At 41.6% G+C, this 27,509-nt stretch overlaps 1 protein-coding gene across 8 annotated transcripts in view; it reads right to left on the bottom strand.

The window, feature by feature from the left end:
• LOC149468331 (uncharacterized) overlaps positions 1–27,509 on the bottom strand; it is a 654,932-nt gene that overhangs the window by 418,092 nt on the left and 209,331 nt on the right. Inside the window, exons 2-3 of one of the 8 annotated variants that reach the window (XM_089670300.1) lie at positions 23,796–23,917; positions 17,600–17,651 (exon numbers count right to left, since the gene is read on the bottom strand). The exons of 4 other annotated variants lie outside the window; for them this stretch is intronic. The gene's annotated coding sequence lies outside the window, so the exon portion shown is untranslated. Of the gene's footprint in view, positions 1–1,608; positions 1,631–14,701; positions 14,835–17,599; positions 17,652–23,795; positions 23,918–27,509 lie in introns of those variants that run through there. 3 more of the 8 variants (XM_089670301.1, XM_089670305.1, XM_089670304.1) reach the window with 3 other exon arrangements.

Below are 27,509 nucleotides of genomic sequence, written 5' to 3'. Positions count from 1 at the left end.
CACTCACGTGCCCAGCAGTGCTTCCCATCTGTGCTGCCCAGCAGTGGCGCCAGTCAGTGCCCATCAGTGCTGCCCATTAGTGTAGCATCATCAGTGCCGACTCATCAGTGACGCCTCATCAAAGCACATCAGTGAAGGAGAACAATTACCTGTTTGCAAAATTTTATAATAGAAACAAAGAAACACTTTTTTATTTAGATTGTTTGCTATTTTTTTGGTTATAGCGCAAAAAATAAAACACCCAAAGGGGATTAAATACCACCAAAAGAAAATCTGTGTGAAAAAAATGATAAAAATGTCATATGAGTACAGTGTACAGTGTTGCATGACCGCGCAATTGTCATTAAAACTGCGCCAGCGCTGAAAACTGTCCTGGGCAGGAAGGGGTATAAGTCCCCGTTAGGGAAGGGGTTAAAGGATAAGTTCACCTATCATAACATGTTACACCCATAATCAGGGTGTAGCATGTATTGAATGGACCGACCCCCCCAATCCCCCTGATCTCCGTTGGGACAGCAAGTGGGGGATTTTCTCCTCCCTGCTGACACAATTTAAGAAAAAAAAGACGTGGCCGTGCAGGGGTTCCGCCCGCGTCACTCAATCACAGTGTTCTGTGAATGGGACAACTACAAGTTCCTGCAGCCTTTGAGGAGGTCAGCTTGGAGTTTTCAATGAATGACCGCGGCGCAACGCAGGGCTGTGGTAGTTCATCGAGCCTTCCTGTCAGTAGTTTACTGACCAGTCAGTAGGCGGGTGGGGGGGAATAACGCTGAGGGGGCGGGGGGGGGGAATAACGCTGAGGGGGCGGGGGGGGGGGAATAACGCTGAGGGGGCGGGGGGGGGAATAACGCTGAGGGGGCGGGGGGGGGGAATAACGCTGAGGGGGCAGGGGGGGGGGAATAACGCTGAGGGGGCGGGGGGGGGGAATAACGCTGAGGGGGCGGGGGGGGGGAATAACGCTGAGGGGGCGGGGGGGGGGAATAACGCTGAGGGGGCAGGGGGGAGGGGGAATGACGCTGAAGGGGCGGGGGGGTTATGACGCTGAAGGGGCGGCGGGGGGTTATGACGCTGAAGGGGCGGAGGGGTTATGACACTGAAGGGGCGGGGGGGGTTATGACGCTGAAGGGGCGGGGGGGGTTATGACGCTGAAGGGGCGGGGGGGGTTATGACGCTGAAGGGGCGGGGGGGGGGGGTTATGACGCTAAAAGTGTGGGGGGGGGGGAGAGAGACGTTGAAGGGGCAGGGGGGGGGGAATGATGCTGAAAGAGCAGGGGGGAATAACGCTAAGGGGGTGGGGGTAAAGATAATGCTGAGGGGGCAGGTGGGGGGGGCCCTGAGGGGGCAGGTGAACGCTGAGGGGGCAGATGTGAGGGGGACGTTGGGGGGGGTGCTGGTGGGGGGGGGGGACACTGGGGGGGCAGGTGGGGGAGCCCTAGCTATGTCTGTCCCTATTAACCCCCCCCCCCCATCTCCAGACATGACCTCCTATCAGCCTTTCTATACAGACAATCCCCCCAACCTTCTCCACAAAGCCCCCCCACCTCCTCTATGCGCCCCCCGACCTCCTCCATCCACCTCACCGGCTCTCCTGCCCTCTGTCCTCCTCACCTGCTCAGCTCAGCTCCCCCCCCCCCGGAGGCCATCATCCCCGCCCCGGCCGTTCCTTTCCTGTTCCCCTCTCAGCAGCTCCTCTCCTCCGCCTCCCATAGACTTTACATAGCTAAAGATGGCCGCCGTTTTCTCTGTATGGAGCCGACTGGGAAGGGAGACAACAGGGCTGCTGAGCACCACCCAGAGCCACAGGGAGCACCGGCCATGGAGCCACAGGGAGCACCGGCCATGGAGCCACAGGGAGCACCGGCCATGGAGCCACGCGGCGAGGAGCAGGTAATCTGTACCATTTGTTTGGCAGATTGTGAAGATGGAGACGAAAATAATACCCTACCCTGCGCTCACCAATTCCACGCCTGCTGCATCCAACAATGGGTTCAAGAGAGTGCTACCTGTCCCATCTGCCGGGAGGACGTTCCTAACCCACCAGAGGACCAGGATTTCAACAATCTGAGAGAGCAACTAGATGACATTGGAATCGACTACGTGATCGATTATGAGAATGGCATTGTACACTATTATTTATAATATTATCAGCTGAGATGTATTTATTGTATTATATATTTTAAGAGTTTTTCTGTCTTGTAGAAGTTATAGTATTTAATGCTTTGACAAAAAAACAAAAAAAACAAAAAAAACAAAAACAAAAAAAAAAAACAAAAAAATATATAGTTATTGAATATTATTATTAGTATTATATATTTTAAAATATGTTCTTTATTGTAGTAGTCTAATAGTTTATGCTTAAAAATTACTTTTATTATTATATTTTTATTGTTATTATTATTATATATTTTAAGATATTTTCTGCTTATGGTAGTTAATGATTTAAAAAAAAAATCCCAAAAAATATTGTTATTGTATATTAATATTATTATGATGATATATTTTAAGATGTGTTCTGGCTTGAAGTTGTTATAATAGTTTATGCTTTAAAAACAAAAACAAAAAAAAAAAATATATATATATATATATATATATATATATAGTTATTGAATATTATAATTAGTATTATATATTTTAAAATATGTTCTTTATTGTAGTAGTCTACTAGTTTATGCTTAAAATTACTTTTATTGTTATTATATTTAATATTGTTATTATTATTATTATTATTATTATTATTAATATTACAAATTTTAAAATATTTTCTGCTCATAGTTAATGATTTACAAAAAATACAAAAAAAATTGTTATCGTATATTAATATTATTAGGATGATATATTTTAAGATGTGTGTTGGCTTGAAGTAGTTTTAATAGTTTATGCTTTAAAAAAAAAAAAAAAAAAATAAATATATATATATATATATATATATATATATATACATATATAATAACATTTTTGGGGACATATTTCATTTAAAAATTGTTTTATTGAGTTACTGTTTTATTGTTAACCAATGCCGTTTTCTTTGCAGGAATGCCATTTAGCTGCAGCACTGACCTGTTTATTCTGACAGCAACAGGAACTTGCTCTGAGAATATACATACGTCAGTGTGGGCAGCACTGTTGGATGAGATTTTTCATCCGCAGTTAAAAAAGAGCATATATGCCGAAGCATGGGGGCCTGGGGTGGCCAGTGGGTGGATGGCCCCTATGCTTCGGTATATATTTTAAAAAAAAATTGTTGGCAGAGATTCCTTCATCCACATCGACCGATGTGAATAGAGGAATCTGTTAGTTTTTTTTTTTCATTCAGCCCATGGGCTGAACAAAAAAAGAAGAACGTTTGATATGTGCCCACCATTAGAAGTGGGTGGATGTAGGGAGGTATTCTAATGGTGGGCATACCACACACTTTTTCTGGCAGAGATTTCTTCTTTTTTAATTCAGTACACAGGCTGCATAGAAGAAAAAAAGAACATGGCATATATACCCAACGACGTACTGGTACATCACCGGACTTTAAGTGGTTATATCAGGATCCTGGTATAATTGTTTTCAGCTGGCGATCGGTTTTCATGTAAAAGCAATCCTAGTGGCTAATTAGCTGAAGGATTGCTTTTAGAAGAGAAGATGCCTCCCCCCCCCCACGGTTTCTCAGGCTTTCCCGTCATTCCATCGGGGGAACCTGAGAATGCAGCCGGTGTTTCTGCCAGCTAACCATAGATTTGACTGGAGACCGGAATGGTGCCAATCATCTCCATAGTCTAAGAAATCGGAAGCTTACCAGCATTTCATCACTTCAGTTTTGCAGGATATAAACAGCGCCATTTGTAAATTGGGAAAGCATCTGATCACACCGATCTTGGTGAGATTAGATAATGTAAGAGCAGAAGAGATATCTAGAGTCTGAGAGACCCCAGATTTCTCAAAAATGAATGTATGACAATGTCCATCGCAGTTATAGGGGATATTTGCATTCCCTGAGATAGCAGTAAAAGTGATTAAAAAAAATGAAAGGGACAGTGTAAAAATAATGTAAAAAATAAAAAAAAACTTTAAACTCCATTAAAGATTTTTTTTTTCTCCACAAATTTTTGGAAAAAGACAAAAACATTTTTTTTTTTTTACACAAAGTTGTCACTTAAATGATATATTGCTCACACAAGCCATGGGTATATGTGGAATTACATATACAAAATACATTCTGCTACATCTCTTGAGTATGGGAGTACCACATGTGAGAGACTTTAGCAGTCCAGCCAAGTACAGGACCCCAAAATTCAACATGCTCCTTCAGGCGTTTAAAGGGCTTTATTTACTCATTACACTTCCTGACTACCTATCACAATTTAGGAGGCCCTGAAATGCCAGGATAGCACCAATCCCCCCCCCCAATGATCCCTTTTTGGAAAGTAGACATCCTAAGAAATTTGATAAGAAGCATGGTTAGTATTTTGCAGATCTCATTTGTTGCCACAAGTTTTTGGAAAATGAAAAAAGAAAGCAAAAACATTTCTTTTGTTTTTTTTATATTTCAAAACCTTGTGAGAAAAAATTAGATCGGCAAAATACTCACCATGCCTCTTTTTAAATTCCTTGGGGTGTCTACTTTCCAAAAAGGGTTTATTGGGGGGGGGTTGGTGCTATCCTGGCATTTCAGGACCTCTGAAACTGTGATAGGTAGTGAAGAAGTGAAATGAGGAAGTTACGCACCGTCAAGCTTTCAAAGTGGTCATTGGATTTCAGGCTCCTGTATGTGGCTAGGCTCCCAAAAAGTCTCTCACATGTGGTACCCCCACACTCGGAAGAAGTAGCAGAATGTATTTTGGGGTGTAATTCCACATGTACCCATGGCTTGTGTGAGCAATATATCATTTAAGTGACTAGTGACTGGTATTTTAGCAACTCAAGAAATGTGATGGGCAGTCAGAAAGTAAAAGCTGTGCGAATTCCATTCTCTATACCATAGTTTGAAGATCCTATAACTTTCACACAGAGCAATCAATATTCACTTACTGGGATTTGTTTTTACCAAAAACATGTAGCAGAAAAATAGCACAAAAAAATAAAAAGCGCACAGGTGATCAAATACCACTGAAAGAAAGCTCTATTTGTGTGAAAAAAAGGAAGGAAAATTTCGTTTGGGTACAGCTATTTTCTTTCTGTTGTAGTTAATAATTTGAAAAAAAAACCCCAAAAATTAAAAAACAAAAAAATTATACTGTTATGGTTTCTATTATTAATATTATAAACTTTCTTGCTTTGAATCTAGGAGCCAGCTAAAAAAACTTATGAGACATTTTTTTTAGCTTAGTGTGGGTTGCCAGCATCTGGGACTTCACGCAATGGGATTTGCCATCCGGCAATCATTGCAAAACAGCACCATGTTTTTAGGAACCATTGAAAATGGAACCTGAACCTACGTTTTGCGATCACAGTGATTCTACTGCAATCCCAAACACCCAGATGTGAATGGAGCCACCTTAATTCACATATGCAATTCTAGATTCATTTTGAAACTCACAGATTCGCATGAAAGGCTAGATATTTTGTGTTCCTATTGAGGTGGTCCACACAGATGTGATCCACACGCACTGTGTTTTGGGTGCCATTATGAAAAGGGTCCTGTGCACGTTTGTAGCTGTGCGTTCCAGACTCGCAAGTGATAGAGCAGACTGGCATATGGAGATAAGTGTTCACACATGATTGCTATTGACAGAAGTTTTCCCATTGATGTCCACAGGAGACGTTTTTCCATTGAAGTCCACGGGAGGCTTTTGTCCATTAAAGTCCATGGGATGCGATTTCCCATTAAAGTGCACGGGACACGATTTCCCGTTAAACTGCACGGGGTGTGATCTCCCATTGAAGTGCACGGGTCATTGATTTACCACTGAAGTCTATGAGGTGCAATTTCCCATCGAAGTCTACGGTGTGTGATTTCCCTCTGAAGTCTACGAGACGGGATTTCCCATTGAAGTCAATGCAAAGCAGTGTGTGAACCCAGGTTCCAGGAAGCTACTTCGAATCCTGGGCCTGGGATTTGTTGAGCCCTGTGCAAATGTAAATCTTATATCTCCAGGGCTTTTATTTCTCAGAGAATAGGTGCAGGAACTCAAATCCGGAGTGGGGAGGTGAAAGAGAAGTAGTGATGCGGTCTGCATCATCGAGCAGGTGCGGCCTAATTTTACAGCGGGCGTTAAAGAGACATTGTTGCACCAATGATCTCTGTATGCTATACTGTATGTATGCTGTCCCTGCCTACCACATAAAAATCTTCCCCAGTGAAAACTTTACAACTTTTATTCCCTAAAAAACCAACACCCATCACTCACCTATGCACCTCCTATCCACTGCTCACCTCTCCCCCATGTCCAAAGCTCTCCTCTGTACCACTGTTCAAAGCTCACGCCTGTCCACAGCTCACCCCTGTATCCCTCTCCAAAGCTCACCTCTATATCTCTGTCCAAAGCTCACCCCTGTATCCCTCTCCAAAGCTCACCTCTATATCTCTGTCCAAAGCTCACTCCTGTACCCCAGCCCACAGCTCACTTCTGTACCCTTCTCCAAAGCTTACTTCTGTACCCTACCCACAGCTCAACTCTGTACCCCTGTCTATGGCTCACCCATGTACAATGCCCGCAGCTCACCCTTGTACCCCTGTCCACCTCTCACCCCAGTACCCTGCTCGCAGCTCACATCTTTACCCCTGTCCACCGCTCACCCCTGTACCCTGCCCGCAGCTCACCCCAGGACCCTGCCCGCAGCTCACCCCAGGACCCCTGTCCACCTCCCACCCCAATACCCTTCCCGCAGCTCACCCCAATACCCTGGCTGCAGCTCACCTCTGTACCCCTGCCACAGCTCACCCGTGTACCCTGCCCACAGTTCACCTCTGTACCCCTTTCCATCACTCACCCCTCTACCCTGCTCGCAGCTCACATCTTTACCCCTGGCAACCACTCACCTTTGTACCCTGCCCGCAGCTCACTCCTGTACCCTGCCCGTAGATCACTCCTGTACCCTACTCGCAGCTCACCCCAGCACCTTGCCCAAAGTTCACACCCTGTACTCCTCTCCAAAGCTCATTTCTGAACCCACCAGCAACAGAAGAATTTACTTTTATGCTAAAATAAATATTAACGTTAAACTTTCACCAGTGCTCATCTCTGCCCTCCACTCTTTTCTCATCAATTCTTACTTCTGCACCCCTCACCTTATCTGCCCACACATTAAAAAGATCAGAGAGCCAGAATAGAATTGCCAGGCTTAGTAGCTGATAAGCTGGAGGGTGGTAGGGCGGGATGGCTTACTAGCTGATGAGCGGGAGGGAGGGCAGAAAGTGCCAGCGCCTCGTGTGTGGACACTGCACACTCCCCATTCAGAGGTGCAGAGATAAAGAGGCTAGTTAGAGCTGAAGCTGCAAGTGCTTAAGTGACTGGAATGAATGATGTGAGTGCTGTGCATTCTTTCTGCACTGTGTGCAAGGGCAGGGAGAGCTGTAGAGAGCCGCCCGCTGGGTTAGCTCAGCTGTGCTGTCACAGGGGAGCCGGGCAGTAGATAGTGGTGAGCACAGGGCTAGTGTTGGAAGTAGCGGAATGCCATTCCGCCATGTTCCAGATGCAAAAAAAAGCCCTGAATATCTCACTTTACTAGTTTCTTCCCCGGCCAGGAACACAAGGACCAGGAAATTACATTTTACATGCCACTTCTGGCTCATTAACAGAAAGGGAAGATCCATTTACTGATCTTCCTCCCATCTACCCAGCGGCACACAGCATGCTGGTTCTGGGTTCGCCCATGGGTGTAGAATCTGAAAATCCAGTGAAAGGAGGAGCTAAGATTGCTGGTGGGTGGATATCAGAAGAGAAGGTTTAGGGCCACCTTTTAGGAATAGTTCACCTTTCCACCAAATCTGTCAATGCACATGTTCACCTTTCAGAAAAAAATTTTTTTTACTCTTTTTCTATTTTACAAAAAAAAAAAAAAAAAAAAAAGATGGTGATTGGCCGGCTGTAAGTGGAGGAGGAGGCCGGATTTTTTTTTTTTTTTTAAGCATCTTGCAAAAAAGAGAAAGTAGCATGATTGGCTGGCTATAAGGGGAGGATGAGGAGGCAGGATTCTGTTTTGTGACACTAAATGATATCTTTATTTTTCAAAACAATCCGTACACATCTATCACTTAATGTCTGTATAATCTATTTTTCTGCCTCCATCTAACATCCTCTGTGAGCTCCAAAACATCTCCTTTTCCCCTCTCATTTCTGTTTTTGAAAATAACATGTGAGGTGGGACCGGCATTTTCCGAGATATGTGGAATCGATCTGGCAGAAGTGCTTGAGTGTAACTAGTTTTTTTTTTTTTTTTACACATTTTTTACTAAACTTTCTAAACTTTTTATTTTTCTATCACATAGGGACAAAAGATCCCTATGTGATGCATTTTTGGTGACAGGTTCTCTTTAATGAGACATTAGGGTCTAAAAAATCCCTGATATCTCACCTGCGCTTCAATGAAACTAATAGAGTGCAGACTGCACTCCACTAGTTTCTTCACCAGCCATACTGGCTGGGGAAAGTGACATTTTATATGTCGCTTCCGTGTCATTAACAGGAATGGGAGATCAGCAAGCATTCTGTAAGGACTTGGGTCTGAGACTGTGACTTCTGTGATGCCCGGCTGTGGCTCTTCTCGTTGTGCTATCCTATAGACAACCTTGCCTTGCAGCTTGTTTCTGGGGAACCTTGAACTCCTTTCTCTACCCACGGACTTCCTGATTTAAGCCATGTCCCTACACTTTCTATTAGCCAGATTATTGTGTTCTTCTCCAGCCCGTATGTTGCTCCTTTCACTACTGTTGTCTTCTGTAGCTTCACTAGCGCTCGTTACAGACCTTGGCTTGTACTGTATATCAACTTCACTTCTGTTCAGGGGCGGACTGACCATTTGGGAACTCGGGCAGTGCCGGAGGGCCCAGTGTCAGAAGGGGGCCCCATGAGATGCCACTGGTACCTTTCATAGGCTTTTTTGGGTGTGGTTTGAGTGTGGGCGAGTACACAGGGCCCCATGATCCCCTATTGCCCGGGGGCCCCATGAGTTGTCAGTCCGCCCCTGCTTCTGTTTGATCCCAAACTGAAACCATTCATTATCAACCTTTGGCTTAATGCTCCACTTCGCTTCCACTTAATCCCAACCGTAAACCACTTCTTACTGACCATTGGCTTGCTTACTGACTAGCTTTCTGCTTGATCCCTACCTGCTACATCTGCTACCAGACTCCGGCTTAATCACCTCCTGGTGGGGTGATTCTGAGGAGCACGAGCTTGCACTAGCATGCAGCAAATACTATCTCCACAATCACACCTATATTAAGATTAAGGGAAACCCTACTGGCAAATTTAAAAAACAACTTCAGAATTTAGTTATGAAAGCAAAAGATGTGGGAATCCTAGATGAGAAGGAAGCAAAATATCTTATTCCTTCCAAATGTAAAATCCCAGTGTTCTATTATCTGCCAAAAATCCATAAGAGTTTAAATTTAGATAAAAATTAAAATAGATTTATTTTTGCAGCCTATTGTAAAACAAATGCCTGCCTATTTGAAGGATGGACAGGATATCACTGAATTGATTGAGAATATAGAGGTCACACAGAATACCATACTAGTTACTATTGATGTAAATTCATTATATACTAGCATCAGACATGAAGAGGGTATTGGAGCAGTTAAATGGGCTCTAAAGAATACACTGAGATCCATAGGAGGCAGAGGAAATTCATCATTCATTACTAGAGATCGGCATGCTTAACAATTATTTCTGATATAAAGGAGATTTTTGTCCAGAAAAAAAGCGTGGCAATGGGCGCAAAATTTGCACCTAGCCTAGCAAATATGTTCATGGCGAGATGGGAACATGAAGAAAGTTTTGGGAAGGTATGGAAAGGGTTAAGAACATGGAAGAGATTTACAGATGATATCCTGGTGATATGGAGTCACTACAGGTTTTTTTTAAAACACAGAAAATAATCCACACGGATTCGGTTTTTCCCAGACTATAAATGCTGAATCAGTAAATTTTTAGATTTATGTATTTTTAAAGATAATGAGAGATTATATACATACTTTAACCACTTGCCCTCCTGAGGATTTACCCCCCTTCCCGACCAGGCCTCTTTTTGCTACTCGGCGCTACACTAATTCAACTTATAATTGCGCGGTCATGCAATGCTGAACCCAAACAAAATTTCGGTGGTATTTGATCACCTGTGCGCTTTTTATTTTTCACGCTATAAACAAAAAAAGACCAAAAATTTTGAAAAACGATATTTTTTACTTTCAGCTATAACAAATATATAGTAAACTCAAAGTTAGTTATAAATTTAGGCCAAAATATATTCTGCTACATGTTTTTGGTAAAAAAAATCCCAATAAGTGTATATTGATTGCTTTGTGTGAAAGGTATAGAGTCTAAAAACTATGATATATATACTGCAATTTACGCCATTTTTTTGCTATACAGCGCTGCACTAGTTTAATGGACAATTGCGCGGTCATGCAATACAGTACATAAATTAAATTTACATGCTTTTTCTCCCACAAATTGAGCTTTCTTTCGGTGGTGTCAGGGCTCCCAGGGTATGACCAGAGGTGTGTGACTGACGCAGGGAAACGCAGACTTCAGATATGTTATAAACAATGTAATTTATTAACACTAACAATACAAACATAAACGCAGTGCAATACTAAAACATAACACAGTGCAAACAAACCAAACCAACCACCCACAGATGACAGTACATACAATGCAAGCGTCGTCAGGCAGGCCGGGTCAATATCAATCGGGCAGGTAGGTACAGGGGGAGCAAGCGGAGAATGGTCGGGGTCACAGGCCAGGTTCAGCAGGTAGCGGGCAGCGTGGTACAGAGGGATGGTCAGGGTCACAAGCCAGGGATCAGAACAGGAGAAGTCAGCAGAGGTCAGAATCAAGCAGGGTCAGCAACAAGACAGGAACAGGAACGCAGGTTTACAAGATACAGGGCCCAGGAAAACACAACACCAAGGCAGAGTCTGCAGGTCTGAATGTCCCTTAAATACACCAGTATAATTAGTTCCAGGTGTTTGACTGGCTGCAAGGTTGAGTCTCTGATTGCTGGGAGCACCCGCTGGCCAGCACTGGTACTGCAGCTCATAAGGCAGGTGAGTCCCACTATTGCTGGCCAGTCCATTCCTGACAGGTGGTATTTGATCGCCTTTTTTTTTTTTTTTTGCGCTATAAAAAAAAAAATTCTGACAATTTTGAGAAAAAAAAACAATATTTTGGACTTTTTGCGTTATGGCGTATACAAATGGCGTGAAAGATACTGGGATTTTTTTTTTTATTATACTAATAATGGCAGAGATCTATGACTTATGGCGGTGATCAGTGATTTATGACAGTGATCAGCGACTTATGGCGGGACTGCGGCGGACATTTTGACACGGGGGGGGGAACTGACTTGGAGTCATTGACATCCCCAGTGACACCAATACAGTGAGCGCAAAAAAAAAAAAACACTGACACTGTACTAATGGCACTGGGGAGGAAGGAGTTAACTTTTTTATTCAATGAAAGGGTTAACTGTGTGAGGGGAGTGTTTTACTAGGGGGCGGAGGTGTGTACTGCACGGGAACACGCTGATACGGAGAGATAAACTCTTCTCTCCGGATCAGCATGTCAGGAGCTGACAGGGAACTGACAGAAAGCAGAGGTTCAGTGTAAACACTACAGCCGTGCTCTCTGTCAGTGATTGCCGCTAATCGCCGGGACAGGCAGGTACTGACACCCACGGCTGCAATCGGCGGTGCAGGTATGTCGGTGGCGCGCCTCGCACGCACCCCCTAACTGTTTTGCAAAACCACGTTTTAAAACGCAGTTTTGCGCAGCCGTGCCGCCCTGCCACCGTATTTCTACAGTGGCTGGTCGGCAAGAAGTTAAGGAGACAGATAAGAATGAATACATTCCTACCTCCAATTGTCACCATCCACAATGGATTCAGGGGATACCGAAGGGGCAGTTTAGTCGCATAAGAAGAAATTGTTCGAGGCTTACGGATTAGATTAATCAAACTGAACTGATTAAACAAACGTTTGTTCAAAAAGGGTATGATCCAGGTAGATTGGAAAAACTGAGATTTGAAATCAGTAAAGAATACATGAGGGACAGGAAGATAAAAACACTAAAAGAAAGGAGACCTAAAAAAGAAGATATTAAGCTGGAATTTGCTTTTATTTACAACTTCAGTTGCCAATATGGAGATGGAGGAGATTATGTGTAAGTATTGGCCTATATTAAAAAGGGATAACATTTTGGGCCCATTGTTACTGTCAGGGATCGTACCCTCGCCGACGCACATCTATTCGCTGGAGCCGGATCCCTGTCAGCCGTGGCGATACGCATGCGCGGGAGTGTGTGGTTATGCGCATGCACACCGGCGTGCACGTCATCGCAAAGCAGGCTATTTAAATCCCAAACACACTTTAGCCTATGCCTTCTGGTCTACAACGTCCTGTACTCCATAACCTGGTTCTGTTGCCTGTATCTGATCTGACCCTGACTAAGAAAGAACTCCGCCTGCACCGACCCGGCTTATCCATGACTATCCTCTTGCCTGCTCCCTTGTACCTGATCTACCCGATTGATCCTGATTTGGCTTGTCTGATGCTGCTGCACCTACGTTCCTGTATCCGTACCTGGCCTGTATCCTGGTTACCGCCATACCTACCTGCTGCTGAAACTATTTTCCTGTATCCGCACCTGGCCTGTATCCTGGTTACCGCCAGACCTGCTGCTGAACCTAGGTTCCTGCATCCGCACCTGGCCTGTATCCTGGTCGCCGCCATACCTACCTGCTGCTGCACCTACGTTCCTGCATCCGCACCTGGCCTGTATCCTGGTCGCCGCCATACCTACCTGCTGCTGCACCTACGTTCCTGCATCTGCACCTGGCCTGTATCCTGGTTGCCGCCATACCTACCTGCTGCTGCACTTACACTCCTGCACCCGCACCTGGCCTGCACCCGGATCTTCTGAGTCATCACCTGCCTACAGTCATCTCAAGACCCACCAGGCACTCGTGCCACTCCTGGCTCGGTGCCCTCTGTCCCCACTATCAGGAGCTCCGAGCGGGAGTAATAAGAGGACGCCCTCCTCTCCACGTCAGGCTCCCCAACCAGGTACGTGACAGTTACCAAATAAACCTGGGTTTATATATAGAAAGGCATCGAATCTACAGACCAAGCTGGTTAAAAATATCATTTCCCCTCCAAGGAAAAATCCAATTAAGATGTTTGATCTCAAAGGGTTTTTCCCATGTAAAAAGTGTCATATTTGTAAAACAACAGGGATGAAAACTAGGAAAATAGAGAGCTTTATGTCACAGGTTATGAAGAAAGAATTTAAGATTGATTAGTTCATAACATGCACTACCCCTTATGTGACCTATTTATTGGAAAGTTCATGTAAACTTCAACATGTAGGCAGAACGACTAGGCCACTGTATAAAAGACTCAGAGAACATGTCTAATATGAAGAAGGGGAAGAAGGACCATAATTTGTCCAGGCATTTTAGAGACGTCCACAAATGTGATCCAACACAATAACGATTTTGTGGAATAGATAAAGTGGAGGGACACTGGAGAGGAAGTAACAAAATTATAGAAATCTCTAAAAATGAAATGTTTTGAATTTTCCAACTGGACACTTTGAAACCTAAAGGTCTGAATGTTGATCTGGACCTTAATTGTTTTATTTCAGACACAGAAATAGTTTTATTATATATTATATTAAATAGGGATTTAAGTCTAAATTTTATAGTTGTCCACGTCCCATCTCCTATACCCAGCTCTGGGATATTAGCATACTGGTGGAGTGTAATGGTAATTACTATTTATATTCTAGATGGGCTTTTAGCTCATTACAGAGATATCGTTTGGATGACGAGTTCTATTAGTTTCTAGTCTATTTTAGTTATTTTAGAATAGATATTTAGGGGATTAGGAGTAGTTGCCTTTCTGCTGGATTATAGGTATTTTAGATTAACTATTGGTATTTTAATACATGGTAATTGGGTTTTATCATAACTGTGTCTAGGTGCCTTATTTGTATTTTTAAACTCATTAATGTTTAACCAAAATTGTATAGTTTTATATAGGGGTAAAATATTCCCATTTATTTGTCCACTAATAGATTTACGAGGTATAATATGCTATGGGGATTATTTATAGGATTCATTTGCATATAGTGTTATGGATATTGTATATTAATAACAATTAATTTATTCATATTTATTTATGAGATAGCCGGGGGATTTTTTTAAAAATTGTGTATTTATTATTATTTATCTAATATTTATTTGAATAGTGGATGGATAGTGCATATACAATTGATACCACTAGATGGCGTTGGGTATACTATTATGCATTGCTGCTATTGTTATTGTATGTAAGTATATATGTGCGGGTATAGAGTGTTATGCCAGTTATGCCCCCCTGATATATATATAGAGCATTATACATACTTGCATTTATATACTGGCCCATTTGAGTTGATGGTTTTCATTTATTTTATCAGTGGGCTAATGCCCTATTTCAAGATGGCGCAATCGGTCTGTGTTAAGGGGAGGAGTGAGAGTATATAAGTGGCCGCCGATCTGACGTACGCACCCTTTGTGAAGAAGTCGGAAGTGACGAAACGTGTCAAGGACGTGACGTCGGACATAGACGTAGACCGGAAGTTGCGGAGTGGCCATCTTGATTGAAGTTTATTCACTGATTGACGTTTTTTCTGAGGATTCATGTTCCCCACAATAGAGGATAATGTGTTTTACTATTGTTTTAATTGTAAGCATAACTTTAATAACCTAGACCCTTTTTCTAAGACTTACTACACTCTAAGGATCTTGTTCTTTGACCCATGTCATGATGCCATATGGAGATTGAACAGGGCAGGGATTATCAGATGAGGAGAGCCATTTATACTTGTGGAAGTGTTTAGTCCGGTAAGGTGCATGGTGTGTAAGGTGACGGGGAGTGGATTCACATTACACTAATGCTGTGAACAATAAGGGGAGCACTTTTTGGTATCCCAAAGGATATTGCACTATTATATGTTTTTTGTCGGAGGTAATACCGATGGGAGAAAAGGACGGCTTGGAGCACCAGTTTTTGTGTATTATTATGAGATTGAAAGTCATTTACAAGTTTTCATAGGGTAAGGGTGTTTAATACAGCCGCTTAGAAGTGGACACTGAGTGGTTTGACACTTTATTAGCACCGGGTGGTTATTATATTCCCTAATGTTTTGTGGGGTAATGCACTATGTAGAATTTTCTTTTTGAGGAACACATGGATATAAAGAAAGCCTTTATTATTATTATTATTATTATTATTATTATTATACAGTATTTATAAAGCGCCAATAGTTCGCTCAGCGCTGTACATTACTTTATGAAGGTAAATTAATTTTAGGAGCACAAATTCACATTGATTTGAGGATATCACAGACGTCAAGAGACTGTTTTCCTAAATACTATCTCCACCATCAGGAGCTCTGGTGAAGACCGGTTGGTACTTAGACCCTGCACCTCGGGTAAGCCTGCATCATCCATTAGGATGACCTGCCAATGTACTTATCCTGCTGGTCTGTGGGAACCTCTCTACTGCTACAGCTACTGGTCTTCGGGCCTGACCCCAGGCCAAGACCTATTCACTGATCTACATCCCCTCTACCCAGCAGCATCAATCATTCTGGTCCTGAGTTTCAGATGGGGACAAAAAGGCCGGAAAAAATATTGAGGGTGCATGGGGTTAACAGGCATTCTTGGGGGCATGTGGAAGAAATCCAGCAGAAGTGCTTGGGTAGAACTTTAATTTTTTACACAATTTTTTCTAAGTCTTTTTTTCCCCATCACAAAGGGGACATAAAGTCCCTCATGTGATGCATTTTTGGTGACTGACTCTTAATGTCTCAGCTGCTCTGCAATGAAACTAATAGAGTGCAGTTCTCGTACTGGCTGGGAAAAGGGACACCACCACCCAGAAGTAACTCTTATATGTCCCTTCTGAGTCATTAACGGGAAGGGGAGATCAGCAAATGGACATTCAAAGATCTCCCTAACATCTACATGGTGGCATCTGCCATGCTCGTCCCAGGATAACTGGGATCAGGCACGGAGCCTGGAAATCTGGTGGAGGAGGAACCAAGATTGCCAGTGGGGGACACCAGAAGAGGACGTTTGGGTCCACTCTGTGCAATACCATTACACAGAGAAGGAAAGAATGACATGTTTGTTATTTTACTTTAAAAAAAAAAAAAAAAAAACAGAATTTGCAACCGCTTTAACAGGAAAGGGAGAGCTCCCTCCCTTCTACCCGCTATGCTGGGGCTGGGTTTGCTAAGCGCAGTGCCTGGAAATACAGGTGTAATATGGTGGAAAAGGAACTTAGACTTTAGAGGGTCAGTTCACCTTTCCCTAACATTTGCCAATACATTTTAAGTGCCTTGCAAAGAAGAGAAAGGAGTGTGATTGGCCGGCTATAAGGGGAGGAGGCAGGATTTTTTTTTTTTTTTTAAGCATCTTGCAAAAAAAAAAACAGAAAGGCGCATGAGTGGTTGGCTATAAAGGGAGGAGGAGGCTGCAATTTTCTTTTTTTTAAGCATCTTGCAAAAAAGAGAAAGGACCGTGATTAGCTGGCTATAAGGGGAGGAGACCGGATTTTTTTTAAGCATCTTGCAAAAAAGAGATTGACTGGATAGCTATAAGGGAAGGAGGAGGCCTGATTTTTTTTTTCTAAAACAGGTCTGGTTCTAAAATGCAATTCAACAGACATGTTATGAACAAGCCTTTATTTAGAATTACTGCTCCGGATGGTGCTAATGTGAGACCCCTTCAATATAATGTAATGACCACCCAGCCCAGAGAATGATTATATGCAACTTTCTGAAAACAGAACTAAACTTCCATTGCCATAATCAGTGAGCAGGCAGGCTTTTTATTGCTAAAGAGACATGCAGTGTTTCTGCAGTAAAATATAGCTGCCCGCCTGCCCGCTGTCTTCTCTGGCTATGTAAACTGAGCTGCACATGCGTATGGTCACTGTGTGCTGGGATGATGACCTCCTGAGCATGTGCAGAAATGACTTCATCCTGCACCAGCCAACGAAGATGGCTGATAGCTAACACTGCCAGGGGAATCATATGCATGGTCGTGTGTGAAGATATGCGCATGTGTATAATACAACTCTCAAAAACAAGAACTGGACGTGCCCCAACTCATGCACATGTGTAAGCACATTAGCATGGTCAGCACACTCACGCACATGAGCTTGAGCGAGCATGGGTGTTTGGCACTCACTTGCCTGGTTGCGGTGATATTCAGATGGTAGGGTTAGAATTTGGCGTAAAAAACATGAAAGCATGAATCCATCCTGCCTTGTATCCTACGGTTCAGGCGGGTGGTGGTGGTATAATACACACACACATCAATTCAGGGAAGTCAAACCTCTTGCTCTATATGTTGAATTTATTCCAGGTAACAACTGCAGAACAATGGTTGAGCTTACCTGCACCTGGTGAAGAGAGGGGACACTTGAAACGGTTGTGCAACTGTTAAACCTGAAATGAATTAAACATATTGAGTGAGACATTTTGGAATGCAACGACTTTCCTGGATTGATAGGTCTCTGTGACAGTTTGGAGCCTGTCAGTTACCGGCTATATTTATATATACTGTATCTCTAATCTTACAAATGTATCAGGCTACATTGGATCCAATCAAGCTCTGTATATATATCTCCAAGGGCCAATTATACATGACAGAAGCAGAGCACACTGGAGAGTGCAGATAAAACCACTTTAATAAAGAAAACATTTACATTGTACCTGCATACAAGTGAGTTGATCAGTGCCTATCACCAGAATCTGCTCATCCAGAGGTATACCATATTCCAGTTAACTATGGAAACCATCCCCCAAATGTTTGGGATTTTTATAGGCAGAAATACTCAAACAGGTATAAAAGTAAACTTTTTTTGTAGATTCACAATAAATAAAACAATACTTATAAAATACAGTCATGGCAAAAATTACTAGCACCCCTACATTTCTGTCAGACAATGCACCACTTCGCCCCAGAAAATTGTTGCAATTATAAATGTTTAGGCATTCTCATATTTATTTCTTTTGTTTGTTTTGGTATGAGACATAAAAGTGGAGGAACAAAAAGCCAAATCTGACACATTCAATGCAAAATGCCAAAAATGGAATGGACAAAATTATTGGTACCTTCAACCCACCAGTTACAGTACATAGGGAAAACTTGAAATGTACAATTTGTCATGCAAGACCCCAAGCGTTTCAGAGTCATAATGCTCCTTCTTAAGTGATATTTCTGCATGAAAGATAGTGTGATCTATGGAACAGAAATTGCAATTTTTGAATACATACACTATCAATATACAGATATATGTAAGTATGCAATACTCACACTAGAGTGAATCAAAAGTTCAAACATCAGCCGTAGCATAAAAACAAACCACATGGCCACCACTTCCCCACTTGCGTCCCCTTATGGTTCCAGCTATCTGTGGCTCATCAAACAGTCAGTGGGGCCGTCTAAGTGATAGGTACATAAGGTAGGCTGCATTGATATCAGTCAATACAATCAAAAAAAGATGTAAAAAGGAAGTAACTGCCAAACACCCACCAACTTCTGTTTATGATAGATGTCTGCACAGATAAGGGCAAAAAGCATCCATCTAAGATGACAGTTAGTATTGGATGTTGGAACAGAAGACAGTTTTCTACAAGAGAAACAAAATGTATAAATATATATATATATCAAAACATTCATTTAGAAGTATATTAAAGTAGAGGCAAATATTTCAGTGGAGAAGCATTAAACAGAGGCTCCCAAGTCACCAAAACAAACATATCCACCAAGTCAATATACTCACCAAATTGTAATCGATCTTATTTATTTTGGTGATTTGGGTGCCTCTGTTTAATGCCCCCAGTGAAATATATGCCTCTACTTTAATATACTTTCAAAAGAAAATCTTTGATTGAGATATATATATATTATACATATTATATATACAGTATATATATATATATATATATATATATATATATATATATATATACATACATACATACACACACACACACACACACATACATACATACAGTGCTCAGTATATATATATATATATATATATATATATATATACACACATATATATATACACATACATACAGGTATATAACTTGTATATAATTCTCTTCTGTTCCACCATCCCAATACTATTTATCATCTTATATGGATGCTTTTGAAATTATCTGCAGACATCTATCATGAATAGCAATTGGTGGGGTGTTTTGCAGTTCCTTCCCTTTTCACATCTTTTTTGATTGTATTGACTGATACTAATGCAGCCTTCTTTACTTACCATATCACTTAGGCAGCCCCAGTGGCTGTTTTTAACTTTTCACTCACTATAGTGTGAACAGGGGCAGACTGACCATTTGGAAACTCAGGCACTGCTCGAGGACCCGTGGTCAGTAGGGGGCCCCATGAGATGCCCCTGGTACCTTTTTCATCGGCTTTTTTGAGTTTGGGCAAGGACACAGGGGCCCCATGATCCCCTATTGCCCGGGGCCCCATGAGTTGTCAGTTCGCCCCTGAGTGTGAGTATTGCATTCTTATATAGATATATTGATTTTGATGCATCGTATATATAATGATATTCTATACATTCTAAAATTGCAATTTCAGTTCCATAGATTACCCCACTCTCTATTCAGAAATACCCCGAAGAAGGAGCTTTATGACTCTGAAACACTCGGGATCTTGTATGACAAATTCTACATTTCAAGTTTTCAAAGTGGCACATAATTGTGAAGTGGAAGGAATGAGAAATGGTTTTCAACATTTTTTATAAATAAATATGTGAAAAGTGTGCCGTGCATTTGTATCCAGCCCCCCGGAGTCAATACTTTGTAGAACCCCTTTCACTGCAAATACAGCTGCAAGTCTTTTTGGGGATGTCTCTACCAGCTTTGCACATCTAGAGAGTGAAATTTTTGCCCATTCATCTGTGCAAAATAGCTCAAGATCTGTCAGACTGGATGGAGAGTGTCTGTGAACAGCAATTTTCAAGTCTTGCCACACATTCTCAATTGGATTTAGGTCTGGGCTTTGACTGGGCCATTCTAACACATGAATATGCTTTGATCTAAACCATTCCATTGTAGCTCTGGCTGTATGTTTAGGGTCGTAGTCCTGCTGGAAGGTAAACCTCCACCCCGGTCTCAAGTCTTCTGAAGACTTTAACAGGGTTTCTTTTAACCACTTCAAGTCCGGACACTTTCACCCCCTTCCAGGCCAATTCAGCTTTCAGCGCTATCACACTTTGAATGACAATTGTGCAGTTATGCAAGACTGTACCCATATGAATTTTTTAGCATTTGTTTTGAGACAGATAAAGCTTTATTTTGGTGCTATTTATTCACCATTGTGATTTTTATTTTTTTGCTATATAAATGAAAAAGTCCAAAAATTTAGAAAAAAAAGTGTTTTTCTTATAACATTTTGCAAATACATAATATTTCAACATAAATCTTGACCAACATTTATTCAGTTATCTTTTTAGTAAAAACAAATAACCCGAATTAGTTTATAATCAAAAATTATAATAAAAAAATATATATATGTATTTTGATTTTATTTTTTTATATTATAATTTATTTTTTTTTTTTTTACATACTGTCACCCTAGCAGTACAGTGTCACCATGGTGACAATATACTACTTGTGGGGGTGATGAAGATTTTTTTTTTTTCTTTTACACTGATTGCCTTTACACCCATAAAGGCTGTAAAAGCAATAATTTCTCCTTCTCTCTGGCTGCATTCTTGCAGCCATTGAGAAATACTGTGTGAGCTGTGATTGGTCACAGCTTGTCAAATGGTACAAGGGTGTTATGAATAGCCTTGTACCATGTGACCTCTGTGATCATTCACAGATGTCACACGTAGTAAGCAATGATGTCAGAAAAGACATCTTGCTTACTACTCTGCAAGTGATCACTGATTGGCTAATCAGTGATCACATGAATGGGACCTCACACGACGATCGGTGTTCCACTGTGTCCGGAGGACACTCCCAGGGAGCGCGCACACGCAGGGAGAGGGCCACCCGCCCATGCGCTGCCACCGTCCAGGCGTTTATATATAACAGCCAGATGGCAGGTGGTTAAGATTGCCCTGTATTTAGCTCCATCCATCTTCCCATCAACTCTGACCAGCTTCCCTGTTCTTGCTGAAGAAAAGCATACCCACAACATGATGCTGCCACCACCATGTTTTACGGTGGGGATGGTGTGTTCAGGGTGATGTGATTTGCAATGTTAGTTTTCTACCACACATATCGTTTTGCTTTTAATACAAAAAGTTCAATTTTGGTCTCATCTGACCAGAGCAATTTCTTCCACGTGTTTGCGGTGTTCCCCACATGTCTTCTCTCAAACTGCAAACTGGACTTCTTATGGCTTTCTTTCAACAATGGCTTTCTTCTTGCCACTCTTTCATAAAGGCCAGATTTGTGGAGTGCACAACTAATAGTTCTCCTGTGGACAGATTCTCACACCTGAGCTATGGATCACTGCAGCTCCTCCACAGTTACCATGAGCCCCTTGGCTGCTTCTCTGATTAATGCTCTCCTTCCCCTGCCTGTCAGTTTAGGTGGACGGCCATGTCTCGGTAGGTTTGCAGTTGTGCCACTCTTTCCATTTTCGAATGATGGATTGAACAGTGCTCCGTGAGATGTTCAAAGCTTGGGATGCTTTTTTATAACATAACCCTGCATTAAACCTCTCCACAATTTTATCCCTGACCTGCCTAGTGTGTTCCTTAGCCTTCATGATGCTGTTTGTTCACTAATGTTCTCTAACAAACCTCTGAGGGCTTCACAGAACAGCTGGATTTATACTGATATTAAATTATACATAGATGGACTGATTAGATGATTTCTGAAGGCAGTTGGTTCCATTAGATTTTACTTAAGGGTATCTGAATACAAATGCATGCCCCACTTTTTGAAAACCATTTCTCATTTTCCTTCCACTTCACAATTATGTGCCACTTTGTGTTGGTCTATCACATAAAATCCCAATAAAAATATATTTACGTTTTTGGTTGTAACATGACAAAATGTGGACAATTTCAAGGGGTATGAATACTTTTTCAAGGCACTGTATACACCATAGTTTGTGGTCTATAACTTTCCTACAGACTAAATAATAAACACTGATTTGAGTTATTTTCACCAAAGAAATGTAGCAGAATACATCTCGGCCTAAATTTAGGAAGAACAATTATTTATTTGCAAAATTTTATAACAGAAACAAAGAAAAATGTGTTTCTTTTTTCAAAAATGTTTTTTTTTTTAAATTTAGCAAAAAATAAAAAACTGAGTGGTGATTAACCCCTCGCCTACAGGGCACTTTCACCCCCTTCCTGCCCAGGCCAATTTTCAGCTGTTAGTGCTGTCGCACTTTCAACAACAATTGCACAGTCATGCAGCACTGTACCCATATGAATTTTTTATACGTTTATTTCACACAAATACAGCTTTCTTTTGGTGGTATTTAACTGCTTCCCGTTTGCCCTAAAGCAAAAATACTGCTATAGATCGGCACGGGTGCACAAAATCACATATATATATATATATATATATACATGCGAGTTTGCATTTATAGGTAGGGGGCGCGCGCTCCCTACCTGCGCCGTCATTCGCGGCCATCAATCACCGAGTTCCAGCCGGTGATTACTCGTGATTACTTGCCGTGCCCGGTGACTGCCGACCATCTCCAAAAACAGTTCTCCTCCCTGTCAGCTCCTGCACACTGCTTTGCATGGCTGTGCAGCGAAGCACAAACACACAGCCCCTAGTGAAACAGCACACAGCTAATCCTTTGATTGCCCCACATGTTAACCCCTTCCTGTCCAGTGCCATTAGTACAGTGTCAGTGGTTTTTACTAGGGATATCAGTGACACCAAGTCAGTTTCCCCAGTGTCTGAATGCCCATTGCAGTCCCGCAGTCCTGCTAAAAGTCACTGATTGCCGACATTACTAGTAAAAAAAAAAAATCCACTATATATACCGCCATTTGTAAACGCTATAACTTTTACGTAAACCAATTAATTTACACGTATTGGGATTTTTTTTTAGCAAAGACATGTCGCAGAATATATTTTGGCCTAAATTTATGACAAAATTCGATTTTTAAAATTCTTTTACTGGACATGTTTAATATCAAAAAGTCAAAAATATTGTTTTTTTTCTCAAAATTGTCGATCTTATTTTTTTTTTTATAGCACAAAAAATAAAAAACGCACAGGTGATCAAATACCACTGAAATAAAGCTCAATTCATGGGGAACAAAAGGACATAAATTCCATTCGGGTGCAGCGTTGTGTAACCGCGCAATTGTCAGTTAAAAAGTACCACAGCACCCGCAATGCCAAAAAATGGCATGGTCAGGAAGGGGCGGGGGGGGGGGGGTAAATTCTCAGGAGGGCAAGTGGTCTTTCCTGGACCGGCTGAGTGATGTAGGCTGACAGGGGGTTTTAGAAAACGGGTCACATGAGTGCTGAATGAACTGCACTACGGTGATTCCCAGGAGAAGTAGAGCCAACGAGCTTTGGCTTTACTCCTCCTTTAACGAACCCTTAAAAAGAAAAAACTATGGCACTCACCTCAGTGACAATGTAGACCAAATAGGGGAGAGCTTTGTTCACTTTGGCATTCTGTCTCTTTCCATTTTCTCCTTCACTGATTATACCTCAAGCGCGACACACAAATAGTTGCTCTTCATCTTCTGAAACGCAATCAAATAATTCATTACTTGGATACCTCAGTAAAACATGTCATCTGTACAACAGAAGACCCCATTTCTGTGTGGAAGAGGGATAAAAATTAAATTATATCTGCAGCCTGTTGGTTCCTTTCCCCCCTGCATTGGTGGTCAAAGTAGTGAAAGTTACCCCCCTGCATTGGGGATCACCTACCTGATTACAAAACTTTATTTACATAGTTACATAGTTAGTCTGGCTGAAATAAGACAAAAGTCCATCCAGTTAACCATTAATAAAAAAAAAAAAAAGTTAAAATCCTATACCCACAGTTGATCCAGAGGAAGGCAAAAAAAAAACCAGCAAAGCATGATCCAATTTTCTCCTGCAGGGAAAAAAAATCCTTCCTTATCCCCCGAAAGGCAATCGGATATTTCCTGGATCAACTTTATCTATAAATGTTAGTATCCAGTTATATTCTGTGTATCCAAGAAAGAATACAGGCCTTTTTTTTAAAGCAATCCACTAAGCTGGCCAGAACCAACTCTTGAGGGAGTCTATTCCACATTTTCACAGCTCTCACTGTGAAGAAATCTTGCCATGTCGAGATTACATTTCTTTTCCTCCAGACGTAAAGAGTGCCCCCTTGTCCTCTGTGATGACCTCAGGGTGAATAACTCTACACCGAGTTCACTACATGAACCACGGATGTATTTATACATGTTGATCATATCCCCCCTAAATCTCCTCTTCTCAAGAGAAAATAAATTCAGTTCTTATAATCTTTCCTCATAGCTGAGCTCCTCCATGCCTCGTATCAGTTTGGTTGCCCTTCTCTGTACTTTCTCCAGTTCCCCAATGTTCTTTTTGTGAATTGGTGCACAAAACTGAACTGCATATTCCAGATGAGGTCTTACTAATGATTTGTACAGGGGTAAAATGATATCTCTCTCTCTGGAGTCTATACCACTTTTAATACAAGAGAGGATTTTGCTCGCTTTAGAAACCGCAGCCATTATTAAGCTTGTGATCTACCAGAACCCCCAGATCCTTCTCCACCATTGATTCCCCCAGTTGTACCCCCCCCAGTATGTATGATGCATGCATATTCTCAACCCCCAAGTGCATCAGCTTACATTTATCAACATTAAACTTCATTTGCCACATAGTTGCCCAAATAAACAGTGCATTGAGCTCGGCTTGTAAATTGAAGACATCCTGTAAGGACGTTATTCCACTGCACAGCTTGGTGTCATCTGCAAAGACTGAAATGGGATTTTTAATTCCAGACCCTATATCACTTATAAATATATTAAAAAGTAAGGGTCCCAACACTGAACCTTGGGGTACACCACTGATGACCTCAGACCATTCAGAGTATGAATCATTAACAATTACTCAAACTTACATTAACAAAATGTAAACAATGTCTTGGTTACCATGGTAAGCAAATGTAAACAATGTCTTGGTTACCATGCTAACTAAATGTAAACAATGGCTTGCTTAAAGTGCATGTTATGGCAAAACTAGCTATTACTGATTTCTGATTGTTGTCTGTGTCTTCAATGGGGAGATTCAACATCTATCACCAAGACAAAATCAAACATTTATGAACAAATCGACTAAGGGGGCTGTTCAGCTGATAGTTTTCCACCGAGCTCCTTTAACAAAAGTCAATTGAACAATCAATTTTTGTCAAGCTGGAAGATGTGGACAGGGGCAGCATGAATCAACTGAAACTCAAGCCATGCATAGCAGCAAAAAAACACCAATTATCCTGATAGAGTAAGGAAGGCTAAAAAACTATATAAAAAACAACAAATTTTGGCTATACAAATACTTCAAATGAACGACTATCTACTTCATATTTGTCTAAACTCCCTTAAACATCATTTTCTGATTTCCGAGTGATGAGTGAAAAGCAGCTGACAAAAACAATTAGAAAACACCCACAAAAATAGGGATCCTCACATATGTACAATAAAGACTGCCGTCAAGAGACAACTTGCAGGGGTTTCCTCGGCCTGCTCACACAGGGAAAAAAACAAAAAAAATGATTAGGAGCTAGGTAAAATAAACTACTAAAAACCTTTTGTTTCCCTTCACACGGGTGAGCCAATCAGGTCCCCCTGTCAGTTTTTCAGCTGGAACTAAACCAGAAATTCTATACAAGTCTATGGGCACTAGGGTTGCACCTCATCCCCTTAAACCTGAAAACATACTAATTACACAGGTTCTGTGGCTGATTAAGGTGGTCATTAAACTCACCTAGTGCCTTATCTGTATTAACTCAGCCTCAGAACCTGGGTATATTAATATGTGTTCGGTTTTAAAGGGATGAGGTGGCAACCCTAATAGGCACATGAATGTAAATAGTCGTGTGTCCATTTACATTCGCTTACTTCTGAGTCCAACCATTTCTGGGGGGAAAAAATGGAAAAGTCTGAGCCTTTTTCCATTTTTTCCAACAGGACGGAACAGAGGACATCTAAAGTATATGGCTGATAACAGATCTAATATGGATCCTGAAAACTCAGTTTTTTTAATGGAGCTAAACACTGAACAAAAACGTAGCATCCATCCTGTTCTGCTCAATTCAGTGGGGGATCTATTTAAGGTGCCCGTGTGAAAGGGGCCTTGGGCTGTATGTATATTGTACGGTGATTTTTTTTTCTTAGGCTTCTCAAATGCCCTTATTACTCATTAAGCCTGGATTCACACCTACATGATTTACCGCACATGAATTTCCACTGAAATAGAAGATCAGCATAGAACTTCAGCTGCTATAACTCTGTATCGGCAAATCTTGCCAAAGGTATCCTCTCTGCTTATGCTTTTTTTTCCTCATCGCATGCTCAGATTGAATTGTCCAGGTTTGTAAAAGTTTTCCATTAGCGCAACAAATTAGGCATTGAACGCACTGTATTTTAGGAGCTGCACCTTAAAGTTGAGCTCAAGACCCATCAATTGGAGTAGTTTTCTATACATAAAGAAAAAAAATCATTACATTTACCAAGCTTAAGAACTAGAGTGTCAGGATAAAAAAAAATATCACCGAGAGCATCACTGACCTTCATAAAATATTTAAGTAAAACAGAATTTCATTCAGCTAAAGGGAAGTATGTGCAGTAACGTCTACTGATTACAAGACTGCTGTTTACACAGCCATCAGAGAAGAGGAACACATCAGACTGCAGAGAAGAGGGACATCCCAACACAGCCTGGGAAACGGTTTAAATGAGCAAAATAAGATGTCAGAAAAGTGTATGTAAGAAAACAAGAAAAATACATTTCTTCAGTATATATCGTCAATAAATACACACCTCCCCGTGGTTTATCCCTATTGTTTTCCATGTGCCCTGGTCACAGCAGATCGCTGGTGTGATGTACAGTGAGGAAATATACAGACATGCTGCATTTTCATACAGTGGAACAAATAGGAACTGCATGTCCCCACACAGCACTGCAGTGCAGAGATATGGATGAAGTGGGACTATGTGACACTTCACCAGGGGTGTTGACATTTTTGAAAAAACTACTTTTCCAGGGACTAAATCGGGGCCACAATCTACTTGTCCAGATAAAAAAAAAAAACAACTTAACCAAAACCATATTTAA

This window comes from Staurois parvus, unplaced genomic scaffold (genome assembly GCF_062004578.1).
Source record: "Staurois parvus isolate SC_StPar_1 unplaced genomic scaffold, SC_StPar_1.0 ptg000089l, whole genome shotgun sequence".
Taxonomy (NCBI): Eukaryota; Metazoa; Chordata; class Amphibia; order Anura; family Ranidae; genus Staurois; species Staurois parvus.
The sequence above is the reverse complement of the archived record's forward strand: the minus strand, read 5'-3'. Positions and strand labels throughout refer to the sequence as shown.